General features: G+C 42.7%; 2 pseudogenes; one reads left to right on the top strand and one right to left on the bottom strand.

Moving 5' to 3' along the window:
• The window catches only part of LOC148031468 (uncharacterized), a 49,233-nt pseudogene that overhangs the window by 1,595 nt on the left and 30,810 nt on the right, over positions 1–16,828 (top strand).
• On the bottom strand, positions 3,454–4,013 carry LOC148031474 (aspartic proteinase A2 pseudogene; annotated as a pseudogene).

Raw genomic sequence — 16,828 nt, 5'->3', positions numbered from 1 at the left:
TTTTAGCATTGGTAAAACAAGTGACTAGGTAATGTCTCCAACGTGCTAACCCTAGTCAGTTCCTTGGGATATGTTGCATTGAAATAACCCTTTTCTAAACGAGTACTCCACGGTTTTAGGTGTTTAGGTTTATGTCAATTTAACCTGTCTATTCTTGAAGATAATTAGGCTATCATTTCCAGAACCACATGACTCATTGTCTACGCGTAAGTTGATATTCAAACCCTAACTTTTCGATTTAAGATCAAGCATAGGTTAGCTTATAGCCTAATTCCAATTAATCATCCTATAACATGCGAACAAGATTCATGCTAAAACATGCAGCCTTTTACTACTTTCATTTTCGAATGAATTTGTTCTATGCAGAACGTACACACCCTTCCGATAAATTAAGTTTTTAGACCACTTGCCTAGTTCAATTGTAGTCCTAGCAATTTCCTACGATTGCTAATAACTTTCTTTAAGAATCATTTAAAAAAAATATTCAATAATGCAATATGTGGTTTATTCCTTTCATGCTTAATCGGAGTGTACTTTCATACTTCCGTTTTGTAAATATGGACATTAATCTAATTTCAATTCATTGCAATGCACAAAAACTACTTGCTAGAAATGCATATCAATCTTCTACTTACTTTATTTTGTTCGTTTTATTGAAAATACTAATGACCAAACTCTTCCGTCGTGAGCTAATTCTTTTAAATTAACCAAAGTATTTATGACAAAAAATGCATCCTATCTCCAAAAATCATCCATGCACGATTGAATTATAACAATGAAAAATAAAAATTAGGAAGAAAAACCTGGACTTCTGGTGAGATGTCCACATGGATGTTAGGAGACGATCCTCCTGCGGTTGTGCCTTGTGCTTTCTTAGGAGCCAACGCAAATGCGGCCCTTCCATGCGGTTTTGCAAAACTCCCTTTGTAATTCCACCATCCCTTATGAATGTTTTTTCCTTCCTTTCGTAGAAGCTCCGGTGCAAATTGAATACACGGAAAGGGGTTTAACACTTGGGCTAATTGGGAGATTGAAGGAAATCCAAGGAGAGAAGCTTAATGAGCCTTTTTAAAGGCCTCGGATAGGACCCATGGAAAAGGGTACTAACTGGACTTTTAACGGATTGGAAAAAGGGCCAAAAAGTCCTTAAAAGGGATATCTCCAAGGAGGGGGAAAGAAACCCACGGGAAAAGGTTTAAATCTTGGGAAGGGGGGTAGAAAAATCTTTTTAGAGCAAGGCTTATCAAGCCACGGGAAGGGGCTTTTCTTGAATCCCGAGGGGTAGTTTTTAGGATGCTCTAGGTGGGTAAAAAGGGGAAAAAAGGGGGGAAAAGGGTGTAGAAGACCCTATTGGATATAGGGGATTTTGTGTGGGGGAAAAGGGGCTTAAAGAGCCCTTAGGAGGGAACTTTTGTAAAGGGTATGAAAGGGGGCTTTGGAAGTCCCCCTTGGAAGCTTCCAGAAGCTTCTAGAGAGCTTCTGCAACGTGAAAAGCTCACGTGGAGGAGAGGAAGGAAAAAAGAAAATGGTTTCTGGTGGGCGACAGTTGGCGCGTCTCCACTCCTCTCCCTCTCACGGCGGTGTCGAAGGGTTTCGAAAGCAATGTCGCAACTTCAGAATTCCTTGATAAATTTCAAGATAGAAGATCCATCATGTGAATAATCCTATTATCCAATTTTCCACACAGCAACAAGTTCTGGACGACTCTGTTTTATGGTTGTGGGTGTACGTTCAAGAAAGAATTATGAATGGTTTTTGCAGAATACAACAGCAAGCTTCTGGAAACCCCTTTTTCCTGTTCCAACAAAAATTGCTCCATGTAGGTAGTCATATCTAAACTTTATTGGGCCTCCATACAAATCAATTGGCGTTGTAAGTAGGTCACGTGTCACTGCACTACTGATATGATGGTGCCATGCTGATGTGGCACAGTCTTGGACAGCATTTTATTTTGCATTCCATAAAAAAAAGGAAGAGCAGCACCCTGTTTTAGGATGCCGTTAAAAGCTGAAAGATTTCCTTTCCACATTTAAGATGTAAAATCAACAGTCCAACTTGGTTGCAGGCATCCATTGCTTTCCTGTTTGTAGTTGCTATACTCTCCCCCCCCTTGGAAACAATAGTCCAAGTTTTTGTTCTCCAGAACATAAATTATGATGGCTGCAAAGCCCCAACCCTTGCACTTCGAGCCTCTCCAAGTCCTCTAATGTCAAGTATGCGCAGGCGGGTCAGTTCCTGTCGATGCCCTCTATGCCTACGATAATTTTTCCTCCGCTTCTTTTTGAAAATGATAACTTTGGCATCCAAAAGATGCTCTTCAACCACTGCATGAACAACAGCCTTTGGTACAATAGGCCTTCATATGATTGTTTGTGCCTTTGAGCCTAGTAACAAGACCTTCAGTAAACATAGCTTGTCGTTCACATCAGCATGCTTCAGCTTTTCTGTGTAGATATAATCTCCATGTGAGATCTTGAATTGATGAGAACCAACCTGCACGATTGCAAAAGCCTTAGGTGCCCTGTAAGGCGGGATTTCTTCAGGTTTGACGTGCCCAACGATTTGGTACCCAATCTCCACAGCTTGCTCAATCTCCTTGGCACTGAGAGGCTCCCGGTCAGTTCCTCAATCCTCTCTGTCATCATCTACCACTTCGTTATCTTTATTCCCTGATAATCAGCTTCTGATTTTTTAACGCCATGACTCTCTCTTCGTTTCGCAGCAATGTCAAGCTGCTCCTTTCCTTCTGATCTACAATAGTTTTCATTAGTGTCATATATACCAGGCACTCCTGCGCTCACAGTAGTGTCCCTGCCTCCGAGCTCCTCTTGGGTTCTTCAATAAGGCACTCCATGTCTGAGAAGACCACATAAGAAAGGATAAAGCAGTTGCCACTAGCGTCGTCCTCTTCCTTTGTAATCATCGGCTTCATCTTCTCTTTCCATTACATTATGAAAAACTCTAGACTGGCAAGTAAGTAGATAGGAGGATCACCCCCCTTTCCTAATTTCCTTTCCTCCTTTCTAAAGTTGCAGAATTCCTCCTCAAGATGAGAACAGAGAGAACCGATATCGTACTCTGCATAGCAGAAAGGGCATGAAAACTCAAAATGCACAATCTCTTCGCTTGCAAGGTCATCCAGACTCAGAGGACGATCTATGTGGGTAGACTGCAGAGATCCTTCCCCCGATTCGTTCCGTAGCTCCCCTGTTCTTCTGCGTTTCCAATGTCTTCTCCCGATTAGCATCGCTTTTCATTCCTTATTACTTCTTCCTTCTTCGTTCATCTCCCGTCGATCCCCTCCTCTGTTTTTTCCTTCCTTTCCTTAAACTGCCGAATCTTCCCTGCTTTTCGAATCAGCTTTTTCCCCCCTTTTTCCAGAAAAGCCTCTTTTTCCCCCAGGAAAGCGGGCCAATTTCAGCATTAATCACACTTTTTTATATCGACCAAGCCTGCAAATCACTTCATTGTCAATATGATTAAAGATATTTTCCCATGGCCCTCACGACAATTAGGCGGCCTTAGCAAAGCCTACACGTGTATTTCCATAATCCAAAACCGTGTGGTAAACGCCCATGAAAACATCTCCAAGAATCCATAGAGGCCCTGAAGGAACATCCAGACCCATAAACCCACTAACACATTGCATTTCATTACCCTCTCCAACTTTCAAGATATACTGCTCAGGCGTAAGATCAAAATGTTTCCCTCCTATCGTAAAGGTCACTGTGGGCATGGAAGAAACTTGGTCACACTCCACAACACTCTCTCCATTCGGATTCGGAAGGCGTTCGCACATCTTGCTAAGATACGCTTTGATAAGCTCTCCAGACTCATCAGTGATCAGTTGGTTCTGTGCCCATACTACTGCCATTTCACACATAGTACATCCAGTGTCGTGCAGACCCTCATGACCCCTATCCAGTACGCTTGCAATATCTGGGCTGAAATCCTTTGCTCTTTGGAAGCACATGCCAATCTGTGCACATATCTTTTCTGGACTGATCTACTGCTTAACCATTTCAATAATCATATCACCATATTGAGACACCATGGCCTTGCATTGCTGATTCATGACACCAGATGCTCCAATGGCCTCATTTATAGCTGTTATGATTCCCGTTGGCCCAGCCATCAAATATGTTCCAGAATCAGCAATAGCAGCACAGCCATTGGCACAAAAACCTGTTGTCTTTCCACCTACGAGAAAGTCTCCCATATCAAACTGCCAGTAGCCTTTTCGTGTGACTTGCACGTAAGTATGTTGTCCAATGTAATGTCTAGGATCCATGCCACTAAAGATGAGCTCAATATGCTGCAGCCATGCCCAAAGAATGCCACATGCTTGAAGCCCGACCACATCTGTTATACATGTCCACAAGTGTATTTCCAACATGAAACTCATTATCTAGCCCCTTTTTTATATCTCTACATGAAGTTCTCGGCTTGTATCTAAAGCTCCTATGATGCTACATGATTTCAGGCTGTAAACAAATGTACTAGCATCAGCAGAAATACCATCCAGTTGTAGATGTCGGAAACGTCCTCACAAAGCCCATAATCGGCATATCTTGAAATAAGTGTAGCCCATGAGATTGCATCTCGAGTTACCAGTCTACCAAAACTCCCTGTTCTTCTCCATCTTCTCCATTAGTCAAAGCACAAGTCTCAGTCGGCATAACAGGTTTCTGTCCATACATCAACTCTGCAGGCATATATCCTGTGGTAACACTATGAGTCATACGATCAGCCCATAAAGCAAATGGTAGAAGTCTCGGCCATTCTCCAATTCGTCCTCTGCATGCTTTGGCTAATGCTTTCACTATCGACGGATGTCCTCTTTCATTCTTCCCATTTCCCTCTGGATTATATGCTGTAGTTAGAGCCAACTTGATTCCTAGCTGAGATAAAAACTCCCTAGCTTCATCTGCATCCAATTCACCACGATCCACAGTGATCTTACCCACACAACCATACCTGCAGAAAATTTCCTCCAATAAGAACTTACACACTGCACTAGTGGTCTTCGTTCTCAAAGATCTGCCCTCAACATGATTGGTAAGATCCTCTCTAGCCAAAAAAATGTATCTCATCTACCATAGACCCATAGGCATGGTAACCAAGTCAACTACCCACTTATAATGAATGCATAGTGGATAGGTCGGATGAAGCTCATCTCGATGACGCACTACCGAATACATCTGACAGTCTCTGCAAGTCTCAACAAAGTGAGAAACATCTCTGTACATGCCTTTCTACCAATATTTCTCCTTAATTTTCTCATAACTAGCCCACACTCCTCTATGACCAGCCCAAGGACTCTCATGAAACTCCCTCATCACCTGTAACTGTGTCTCTCTATTGCAGACAACCCGCAAAGGTAATCCGCCTCTTTTCTTCGGATGCTTCCAAAGAAATCCGTCCTTGAGAAAATAACCATAGGCTTTCCTTTTGATCTTCTTGAACTCTTCATCTGTCCATTAATCTCTTTTGCTTAGTGTACTACGGTACCTGCCAATCTGCAACCAATCTCCAACATAGAGTTCTTCTATGAAAGCCACAATATCATAGACATGACAAACATGATCAACCATAGTGGCTGAAATTTCTGCATCATCCTCTTCTGCAAGTAGAGTCTCCTCATCATCATATCTGGCTCTAGACAACATATCTACCACTGGATTATCCTTCCCTGCTATGTGTTTAAATTCCGGATTTAATGACTTGATGTATGCAATCCATCTCAGCATGGCTATATCCAGAGTAGAGCAACTCGTGATCATACCAATCAATGGCAAGCAATCTGTCTCTACAACAACTGAAGCTCCAATAAAGTACTTTTTGTCACATTTGAGAGCCGTGACAATCCCCAATAACTCCCTCTTGATTTGCGGATATCTCCTCTGTCTCTCGTTTAGGACTTTCGCCCCAAACCGAATAGCATACCTATTTCCATCTGCATCATCTTGACCCACAGCCCAACCTATGCCAATTGGACTAGTGTCAACTGTCAATACAATAGGCCTTTCACAATTATAATCCGCTTTCTTGAGAGTAGGAGCATTCTGCAATAACTTCTTCAATTTCCGCATGGCTCTAGTGTGGCTCTCATCCCAATAGAATTTCTGCCCCTTTCGAAGCAGCTGATACAAACAATCTACTATGTGTGCAAAATGAGGTATCCAAATCATATAAAACACACAAGCTCCAATGAATCTCCGTACCTCTGAAGTGGTAGAACAATACTCCGCAATCTTGCCTATAGCATTCACCTTATCAGGTGAGGGTTTCTTGCCATAATATCCACACATATGCCCAACAATGACAACCTCATTCACTCCAAAAACAGATTTTTGCCCTGAAAGTGTCAAGTTCACTTCTTCTAACCTGGCCAAAATCTTCTCACATGCTGAAATATGATCAGCCACAAAGTATCTGCATCCCTGCTCATTTAGACTCTCATTCTTCTCTTCTTCTGCACACCCCTTAATGGGCACATCATCCAAGAAAGGCATGGTAAGCTGAGGTATGTAATCACAAAGGACCTTATCCATGGCATTCATCATATGCGCAACAGAATTAGTGGCACCTTGAGGCAAAGTACACATCCTGACAAGCCCAATAGGAGTTCTCATGGTGGTTATATCCCTGCTTTCCAAAGCCAGCTGAAACTGATCATATCCTGAATACAAATCACCTAAAGAATAGATGGCACGTCCAGCAAATGCCTCTGCAAACTCATCCACAACTGGACCTATACCAACATTCCTGATAGTAACTATGTTCACTGGCTGCATGTCCTGAATAAATCGGAGAGTACCATTCTTCTTTGGAACTGTAAACCACCTGTTTGAGTATGGTGCAGATGAAGGCTCAAGGATTCCCATCCTGATTTTCTCATTCAATAAATCAATCAGCTTTGGCAAGTGTGCTTTAGGCACTGGAATAGGTCGGAGATTCCATGGGATATGAGGAATAGTAAAAATGACCATAGGAGCAACAATATCAGGATTCACACATCCAATCTCATGTGGGAAAAAAGCAAATCCCCTTTCATGTCGCTCAAGAATATCCTGAAAGCATTGCTTCTCTATGGGTAGCAAGAAATCACCATTTCCAATTTTCAGTTCAGCAAGAGTCTCTACTGAAAATTTATGACCAATATGCTCCGGATTCCTCAAAATTGGCTGTTTAGCAGCCCTCTCTATTTGCTGATCACTGTCAGGTGGAAGCGGTACAGCAACTGGCTTCACCTTCTTATCCACAGTTTTGTATTTCGTGTCAACCCTGGCTTCATTATGCTCTTCTGTATTACATAAATCTTGCTGTAAATCAGCAATTCTGCACTCCAATGGCTGAATATTCTCAGCCCTCTGCTCTATGGACTGCATAGAAATAGCCCCAAACTCTGAATGCTGAAATATTTCAGCAGTAAACTCTGTTGGCTGAAAGTTTTCAGCCCTCTGTCTCTCTGAAAGCTAATCATAACCAGCTGGAAACTCTGTTTGCTAAATTTCTTCAGCACTCAACACTCTTTGCTGAGTTACCTCAGCCTCTGACTCAATCTGTGACATAAAATCTGCAATTTCATGAAACATGTCCAGGGACTGCACTAATACGTTACTATGACAATTCTGCATATCAGTTTTCAGCATATCTCCCATCTCTGTCATCCTATCCGCACAAATCACCATGTCATACATCCCATCTATATGCTCATCATCCTCCAAAATTCCTGCATTTTTCAAAATTTTCTCCTTCCTGCATATATACTGCCTGGCAGCTCTAGGCAACCTAGAAGTCTTCTGATAGCTCATCGAACTGTTTGCTGAAATCCCAACAAAACCGGAGGAGAAAACACTGCTGCCAGGAGGCAAGAACTCCAATCTCCTCTGCTCTGTACCACCGTCGTCTCGCGAAACGGCGGTACCTAATGAAAACCCGAATCCCTCACAGTGGGCAAAGGTGCATCTCTGAGAGTATCCCTGTTTCTAACATGGTTCACACATATAGTCATAAACTAAACTGCTCTCATACCATCTTTACTGCGAATCCGTTGTCGTATCGCTGCCCATTCGAGGTGTGAAACCACCCAAAAGTCGTGTGTGTGATTTGATACTTTGTACATACTTAGTTGTTATGTTTGCTCTTTCATTCTATGATGAAGATGGAGAAGAACAAGGAGTTTTGGTAGATTGGTGACTCGAGATGCAATCTCATGGACCACTTTGATTGTGACCAAGGGTTTGTTTGAAAGCCTGTGGCAGCATAGGAGCATTCCCAATGGGCCAAGAGATACATGTTGAGATCATCCTATGGGGCCTAAAAAGAGACTCTGTTGTTGGTGACATGCTCGTGGACATGTATGGAAAATGTGGTTTTATCAAGGAAGGATGAGAAGCATTTGAGAAATTGACTGTCCATGATGTTATATCATGGACAATAATTCTAGATGCCTATGTTCATAATCGTGAAGGTGATATGGCTATGCAATGCTATGAGGAGATGCAACATCAAGGGGTGCATGTCAATTCTATTACATATGTTATCTGCTTGAAAGCTTGTGCAACCATAAAGGTGTATCTACAAATGCTACAACATTTGTTCTTTGCTTGAAGGCTTGTAGGAACACTTACTCTGAACAAACTTACAGTTGATAGAAACTTGATTGAGGTTTTCATCAAAGGAAATGACAAAGATATGGTTGTGCCAAAGAGGCCCACGAAAGGAACAAATTTAGATGGCTATCACGAAAGGAACAAATTTAGATGGCTATTTTTAGGAGCTGCTTTACTGGAGGGGCAGAAAAGCTAATCTGGGAGAAACGGGCACTCTGGGGAGCTATGAGAAAGAAAAAGAAAGGAGCTTTTTTTGAATCGCAAAGGGGGGAGAATTGGCAAAACTGCCGTAACTGCAGCGTGAGGATCTCGACCTGCTTCCTCCCACTCAAGGTCACACTGTTTGAAATTTGACAAATAGAACCAGCACCTTCTGAAATATAGGGAGCAGAGACGACAAATCCCAGGTCTCCAGGTTTGCAACACCCACTCCCCGATCTCCAACAGCGAAGAAGAATGAGATCGAGAGACTAGGCGTAGCAGATGAAACGAGGTTGCTTTTTGGTAGCAGACAGTGAACATGAATGACATGCGCAGACCTGGTTCCTCACAGAAGGCGTATTTCAGTTGGGACAATCTAAGCACAGCAGTCTACAATTTTATTTTACTTCATTATGTTGGATCCCGATTCAGACAACGCAGCAACCCCTGCTGCGGCTGAACAGTGGGGAACTCGTTTTCTGGGCGACTTCGATGAACAGTATGCTTTGACTAGAAGGAGAGAAGATTGATGAAGGAAGCATAGCGAAGCGAGGCAGCTCTCCTTTTAGAGTGATAGGGGCAGTCTGGATGGATTCAGAGGAAGAACAAGCTGGAGCGGCCATTGTTCGTATCCCGGGGGCGACTACTAGAACGGCACAAGAGTTGCCTGTGTGGAGGCTTATGGCTCTTTGAACTAAGGACTAGGTGATGAAAAATATATTTTGGTTGCAGCCCAGAGACTGGAGAAATATTTAGCTTTTGCTTACAGTCGTGATGGAGCATTGTTTTTGAAGCTTGAAGGATGGAGTCATGAGGGGCCAGTCAGTGTGATGAACTCCCTTCTCCGGTGTTACTCCTGCTGATGTGGATTATAGTAGAGGTATAATTGAGAGGTGCTACTGGATATAGCAGCAGAGAAACCTTCTTCTTGAGCTTCTAGATACTGGGATATCTAATTTAGATATGTATGAAGGGAATCTGTAGTAGAAGCCTCTAAGGATTCAGACTAGCCAAGGCAATGGCTCACACGATTTACATTGCGGTGGAGCTGTCCATGTTACCACAAGGCGCATCCAGAGGGAAACAGAAGAAGACGAGGTGATGAGCCAAGAGGAAGACAGTCAACACTTACACAGGTTCTTGAATCAAGAGCAAAAGCAGATAAGGCTCAATTGTTATTGGAAAAACAACGAAAGCAAATGTGTGAGGAAGGTGGGAGCCCTGCTACAACACTTCATGACAATACAACAGTTTTGGGCGGAAGGCTTGCACATCAAGAAGTAGAGTTCATCTCTGAACAGATTCAGTGTTTTGAGTTCCTGAGAGATGGTGTCATACATCTATAATTACTGAAAACACCACCTTCATCAACGTTTGGAGGAAGAGCAGAATATTCATAAATCAGATGCTAACACTAAACTGAAAACAAATAGTTACCCAGAGCACCCTGGATTACATGAATTCTTGAGGAGGGAAAAAGAGTTTGTAGAGCTTGTATTCTTCACTGCTGGCTTGAAAGGCTATACTAATCCTCTTATTGATTGAACCTCTCAATGGCTATGTGCACTTCCAGAAAGCGACAGATATAGTGAACAAGGAAATATTTTCCTTATAATTGATCAATCAAACTCTGGGTAGACTGAGCTCAACTGAATACTTATAGAACTAAGATCTCCTATGTTGTACCTCCATCATAATAGTTTTTTTTACTTCCTCCACAAGAAGCTTTTTATGGTCTTACTAGACAGCCTGAATCTAAGAAGATCACGATAGTGTTGTATCTTTGAATTCAAGATTTCCGCACACAGTGTTTGAGGTCAAGGATCTACAAATGCAGCAGAATTAAATTGGGAGGCCTAAAATCAGTGGACTGATCAGATTTGAAGTCATCTTGACTTTTACCAACTTCATAACAGTAATATAATTATTACTTGGTATCATTTTCTCGTGATTGATCTTCTATCCTGAAATTTGTCAAGATCCTCTGTGGTTGCGACTTTGCTTTCGAAAACCCTTCGACATCTTTGGTGAACCTGACGTGAAAGCGTCGCAGAAAATTTCAGGATGGGAGATACTTCAGCCTCTATTTCAGCCTCTTCTACAATTCCAGCTGCGTCTACTTCAGCTCCATCTATGACTGCTGCGTCAAGTACTTCAACGGAGGATCTAAAGCAGATTTTGCAGAATATGTCCATGTATATGCACCTCCAAAATCAGCAAACACAATTGTATATGCAGCAGCAACAACAATTGCATCAACAGCAGTTGTCTCAACAAAGGCAACTCTATTCGGAGCAGGAGAATGCAAACAGTGCGACTAAGGCTATTGAAGCAGTTGAGAATGAGAAGAAGCTATTTGACAGGCATAATGTTTCAGCATATTTGAAGACGTATGAGATCAAGATGGGGTTTTTTGGAGTTCCTGCTAGACTTATGAGTAAGTACTTCCTTCATCTTGTCACACCCGCTTTGAGGACAAAAGTGACTGATCTTTTTATTCAAAATACACATTGGCAAGATTTTAAGAAGGCCTAGAAAGAATAATACTTCCTTGAGGACTTTGGTATGGCTACTCGGTGGTCATTCCGAGAGTGGGTCTACATGCCAAACGAAGGTCTAGCTGCTTCGGAGTTGATTCGAGAATTCGAAGAGAGGTATAGTCAGCTTGATGCCATTGAACAAAGAGCATTGGATGTTGAAAAAGTTGAGCTTTTCTTGCAAGCTATAGATCCTGCTCTTCAGGAAGAATTGGGTGAGCTTCTTGAAGATCTCACAAAGCCTATGGGTCTTAAAACGGATTGGCAGGATGCTCAGGATGCAGTCTCGACTTTGACTAAGAGGAGGATATGGAAGACTCGCCTACAGAATGGTTCCATGACACCTACACCATCATCAGCTCCTATGCCTGCTTCTATCCCTATTATTTCTTCTCCTCCTCAGCCAGTTTCTTGGCCTATGCTAGTGCCTACTGTTTCCACTCCACCTATTCCTCCTATTCCACGACCGATGCCTACACCTTCTGCTCCAAAACCATCCGCTCCATCAGTGCCTACCTCTCTTGATGACATAATCAAAGGCATCACAGATTTGACACTAGAGTCAGTCAAAGCGGAGTTGGTGGGAAAGTTGAAAGAGCAGTTTGCTTCGACTGTGCCTACTACTTCTTCTAGTGCTCCTACTGCACCTAGGAGTGCTCCTAGTGCACCTAGGAGAGATCGGAGATGTATTTGGTGTGATAGTACAGACCATCAGCATTGCAGGGATTGTGAATCTTTTCAGGATGCAAGGAGGAAGAATTTGGTATATTGGGGGCAAGATGGTAAGATTTGGTTGACTGAGACAGGAGCTCCACTTGCTACCAACTTTGGTAAAGGTGGAATGAAGAAGTTAGTGGAGGACATGGCTGTGCGTACTTCTTATGTGACAACTAGAGGTGATGCTTCTGCATATGGAGTCCAGATTGAGAAGGGATTAGAGACTCAGTCAGTGCTATGGACTTATGCTATGGAGACTACAAACAAAGGGAAAATTCAGCAAACTGTTTTGACTAGTGCAGGCTCTAGCATCAGATTAGAGACAGGTTGGGACTCACCTGTTGACAGGTACTCTATTTATGCTTATTTGGCTAAATCTCATGGTGCAGATGTACTTGTTGAGGAGAAGCGTAAGAGGGATGAAGAAAATCCAAGTGCAGCTAAGAAGACTAGAGGGGGTGAGTTTGTTACTCCACCTACTGCAGGACCGTCTTCAAGACCAGGGCCAGATCGACAGATGGAAGATGCTCAAAAGAGAGAAAAGAGGCAAGAGCCTAGAGAGAGAAAGTAGCCAGGGTTCGGATTGATGTCCGATATTGAGACATCTACAGATATGAAGAAAATCTTTAATGATAAGATACTTGGCAGTGAGGTGACTTTCACTATTTCTGAGATTTTGGGCATCTCAAAAAGAGAGTTTCAGGATCAGTTTCAGGAGGTCCTGAAGAGGAAAAGACATGCATTGTCTACCACAGATACACAGGGAGTTTTGATTGGGGAGTTGGATGAGGATGAGGATGAGGTTATGGTTGATAATGCTTCTATTTTTCCGCAGGTAGAGAAGAGGGTTCAGCCTATGCATTATGCTGAAATTGATGAGCCTGTCATGATACTGCGTAGTCACTTTTCGCAGAGCCATTGGGCTAGGGCAACTACAGAGATGATGGTAAAGATTGGAGAGAAATAGGTGCCTTATGTTGCATTGGTTGATCATGGTTCAAAGATTAATCTCATAGTTCGTGGAGTTTATGAGAGTAACAGATAGCCTATGGATGTAGAGCATGGGTGGCGTATGAGAGCCACCAATAACACTGCAGGTGATTTGTATGCTGCTTGTCCTAGTGTCAGGGTTTCTATTGGTGATGTAGAGGAGGATTTTCATTTCTTTGTGCAGGATTCATGCTCTTATCCCATAATTCTTGGTCAGCCATTCATTATAGAGATGCGCATGGAAACAAAGGTCATGGATGATGGATCTGCTTATGCACGGATTCGTAGTAAAGATGGTATGAGAGCAGTTCAGTTTATGACTGTATGTGTGAACCATGTTAGAAACAGGGATACTCTCAGAGATGCACCTTTTCCCACTGTGAGGGATTTGGGTTTTCATTAGGTACCACCGTTTCGCGAGACGACGATGGTACAGAGGAGAGGAGATTGGAGTTCTCGCCTCCTGGCAGTGGTGTTTTCTCCTCTGGTTTTTTTGGGATTTCAGCAAACAGTTCGATGAGCTATCAGAGGACTTCTAGGTTGCCTAGAGCTGCCAGGCAGTATATATGCAAGAAGGAGAAAATTTTGAAAAATGCAGGAATTTTGGAGGATGATGAGTACATAGATGGGATGTATGACAGTGTGATTTGTGCAGATACGATGACAGAGATGGGAGATATGCTGAAAACTGATATGCAGAATTGTCACAGTAATGTATTAGTGCAGTCCCTGGACATGTTTCATGAAATTGCAGATTTTGTGTCACAGATTGAGTCAGAGGCTGAGGTAACTCAGCAAAGAGTGTTGAGTGCTGAAAAAATTCAGCAAACAGAGTTTCCAGCTGGTTATGATCAGCTTTCAGAGAGACAGAGGGCTGAAAATTTTCAGTCAACAGAGTTTACTGCTGAAATATTTCAGCATTCAGAGTTTGCGGCTATTCCTATGCAGTCCATAGACCAGAGGGCTGAGGATATTCAGCCATTGGTGTGCAGAATTGCTGATTTACAGCAAGATTTGTGTAATGCAGAAGAGCATAATGAAGCCAGGGTTGACACGAAATACAAAACTGTGGATAAGAAGGTGAAGCCGGTTGCTGTACCGCTTCCACCTGACAGTGATCAGCAAATAGAGAGGGCTATTAAACAGCAAATTTTGAGGAATCCGGAGCATATTGGTCATAAATTTTCAGCAGAGACTCTTGCTAAATTGAAAATTGGAAATGGTGATTTCTTGCTACCCATAGAGAAGCAATGTTTTCAGGATATTCTTGAGCGACATGGAAGGGGATTTGCTTTTTTCCCGCATGAGATTGGATGTGTGAATCCTGATATTGTTGCTCCTATGATCATTTTTACTATTCCTCATATCCCATGGAATCTTCGACCTATTCGAGTGCCTAAAGCACATAGGCTTCGTGCGATCCTCAAGAAGCTCACCCAATTCTTCTTGAAGAGCAGGATCTGCAGCTTGCAAGAAAAGCTCAACTTTTTCAACATCCAATGCTCTTTGTTCAATGGCATCAAGCTGACTATACCTCTCCTCAAATTCTCGAATCAACTCCGAAGCAGCCAGTTGTGTGGCATGTAGACCCACTCTCGGAATGACCGCCGAGTAGCCATACCAAAGTCCTCAAGGAAGTATTCTTCTTTCTAGGCCTTCTTAAAATCTTGCCAATGTGTATTTTGAATAAAAAGATCAGTCACTTTTGTCCTCAAAGCGGGTGTGACAAGACGAAGGAAGTACTTACTCATAAATCCAGCTGGAACTCCAAAAAACCCCATCTTGATCTCATATGTCTTCAAATATGCTGAAACATTACGCCCGTCAAATAGCTTCTTCTCATTCTCAACTGCTTCAATACCCTTAGTCGCGCTGTTTGCATTCTCCTGCTCTGAATAGAGTTGCCTTTGCTGAGACAACTGCTGTTGATGTAATTGTTGCTGCTGCTGCATATACAATTGTGTCTGCTGATTTTGGAGCTGCATATACATGGACATATTCTGCAAAATCTGCTTTAGATCCTCCGTTGAAGTATTTGACGCAGCAGTCATTGATGGAGCTGAAGTAGACGCAGCTGGAGTTGTAGAAGAGGCTGAAATAGAGGCTGAAGTATCTCCCATCCTGAAATTTCTGCGACGCTTTCACGTCAGGTTCACCAAAGATGTCGAAGGGTTTCGAAAGCAATGTTGCAACTTTAGAAGTCCTTGATAAATTTCAAGATAGAAGATCCATCATGTGAATAATCCTATTATCCAATTTTCCACACAGCAACAAGTTCTGGACAACTCTGTTTTATGGTTGTGGGTGTACGTTCAAGAAAGAATTATGAATAGTTTTTGCAGAATACAACAGCAAGCTTCTGGAAACCCCTTTTTCCTGTTGCAACAAAAATTGCTCCATGTAGGCAGTCATATCTAAACTTTATTGGGCCTCCATACAAATCAATTGGCGTTGTAAGTAGGTCACGTGTCACTGCACTACTGATATGATGGTGCCATGCTGATGTGGCACAGTCTTGGACAGCATTTTATTTTGCATTCCATAAAACAAAGGAAGAGCAGCACCCTGTTTTAGGATGCTGTTAAAAGCTAAAAGATTTCCTTTCCACATTTAAGATGTAAAATCAACAGTCCAACTTGGTTGCAGGCATCCATTGCTTTCCTGCTTGTAGTTGCTATACTCTCCCCCCCCTTGGAAATAGTAGTCCAAGTTTTTGTTCTCCAGAACATAAATTATGATGGCTGCAAAGCCCCAACCCTTGCGCTTCGAGCCTCTCCAAGTCCTCTAATGTCAAGTATGCGCAGGCGGGTCAGTTCCTGTCGATGCCCTCTATGCCTATGATAATTTTCCCTCCGCTTCTTTTTGAAAATGATGACTTTGGCATCCAAAAGTTGCTCTTCCACCACTGCATGAACAGCAGCCTTTGGTACAACAGGCCTTCATATGATTGTCTGTGCCTTTGAGCCTAGTAACAAGACCTTCAGTAAACATAGCTTGACGTTCACATCAGCATGCTTTAGCTTTTCTGTGTAGATATAATCTCCAGGTGAGATCTTGAATTGATGAGAACCAACCTACACGATTGCAAAAGCCTTAGGTGCCCTGTAAGGCGGGATTTCTTCAGGTTTGACGCGCCCAATGATTTGGTACCCAATCTCCACAGATTGCTCAATCTCCTTGGCACTGAGAGGCTCCCGGTCAGTTCCTCAATCCTCTCTGTCATCATCTACCACTTCGTTATCTTTATTCCCTGATAATCAGCTTCTGATTTTTTAACGCCATGACTCTCTCTTCGTTTCGCAGCAATGTCGAGCTGCTCCTTTCCTTCTGATCTACAATAGTTTTCATTAGTGTCATATATACCAGGCACTCCTGCGCTCACAGCAGTGTCCCTGCCTCCGAGCTCCTCTTGGGTTCTTCAATGAGGCACTCCATGTCTGAGAAGACCACATAAGAAAGGGTAAAGCAGTTGCCACTAACGTCGTCCTCTTCCTTTGTAATCATCGGCTTCATCTTCTCTTTCCATTACATTATGAAAAACTTCAGACTGGAAAGTAAGTAGATAGGAGGATCGCCCCCCTTCCCTGATTTCCTTTCCTCCTTTCTAAAGTTGCAGAATTCCTCCTCAAGATGAGAACAGAGAGAACCGATATCGTACTCTGCATAGCAGAAAGGGCATGAAAAATCAAAATGCACAATCTCTTCGCTTGCAAGGTCATCCACACTCAGAGGACGATCTATGTGGGCAGACTGTAGAGATCCTTC

Source organism: Lygodium microphyllum, chromosome 9 (assembly GCF_053477565.2).
Source record: "Lygodium microphyllum isolate KBCC chromosome 9, Lygodium_microphyllum_v1.1.10, whole genome shotgun sequence".
In the NCBI taxonomy this organism is placed as follows: domain Eukaryota; kingdom Viridiplantae; phylum Streptophyta; class Polypodiopsida; order Schizaeales; family Lygodiaceae; genus Lygodium; species Lygodium microphyllum.
This window is presented reverse-complemented; position numbering and strand designations above follow the sequence as displayed.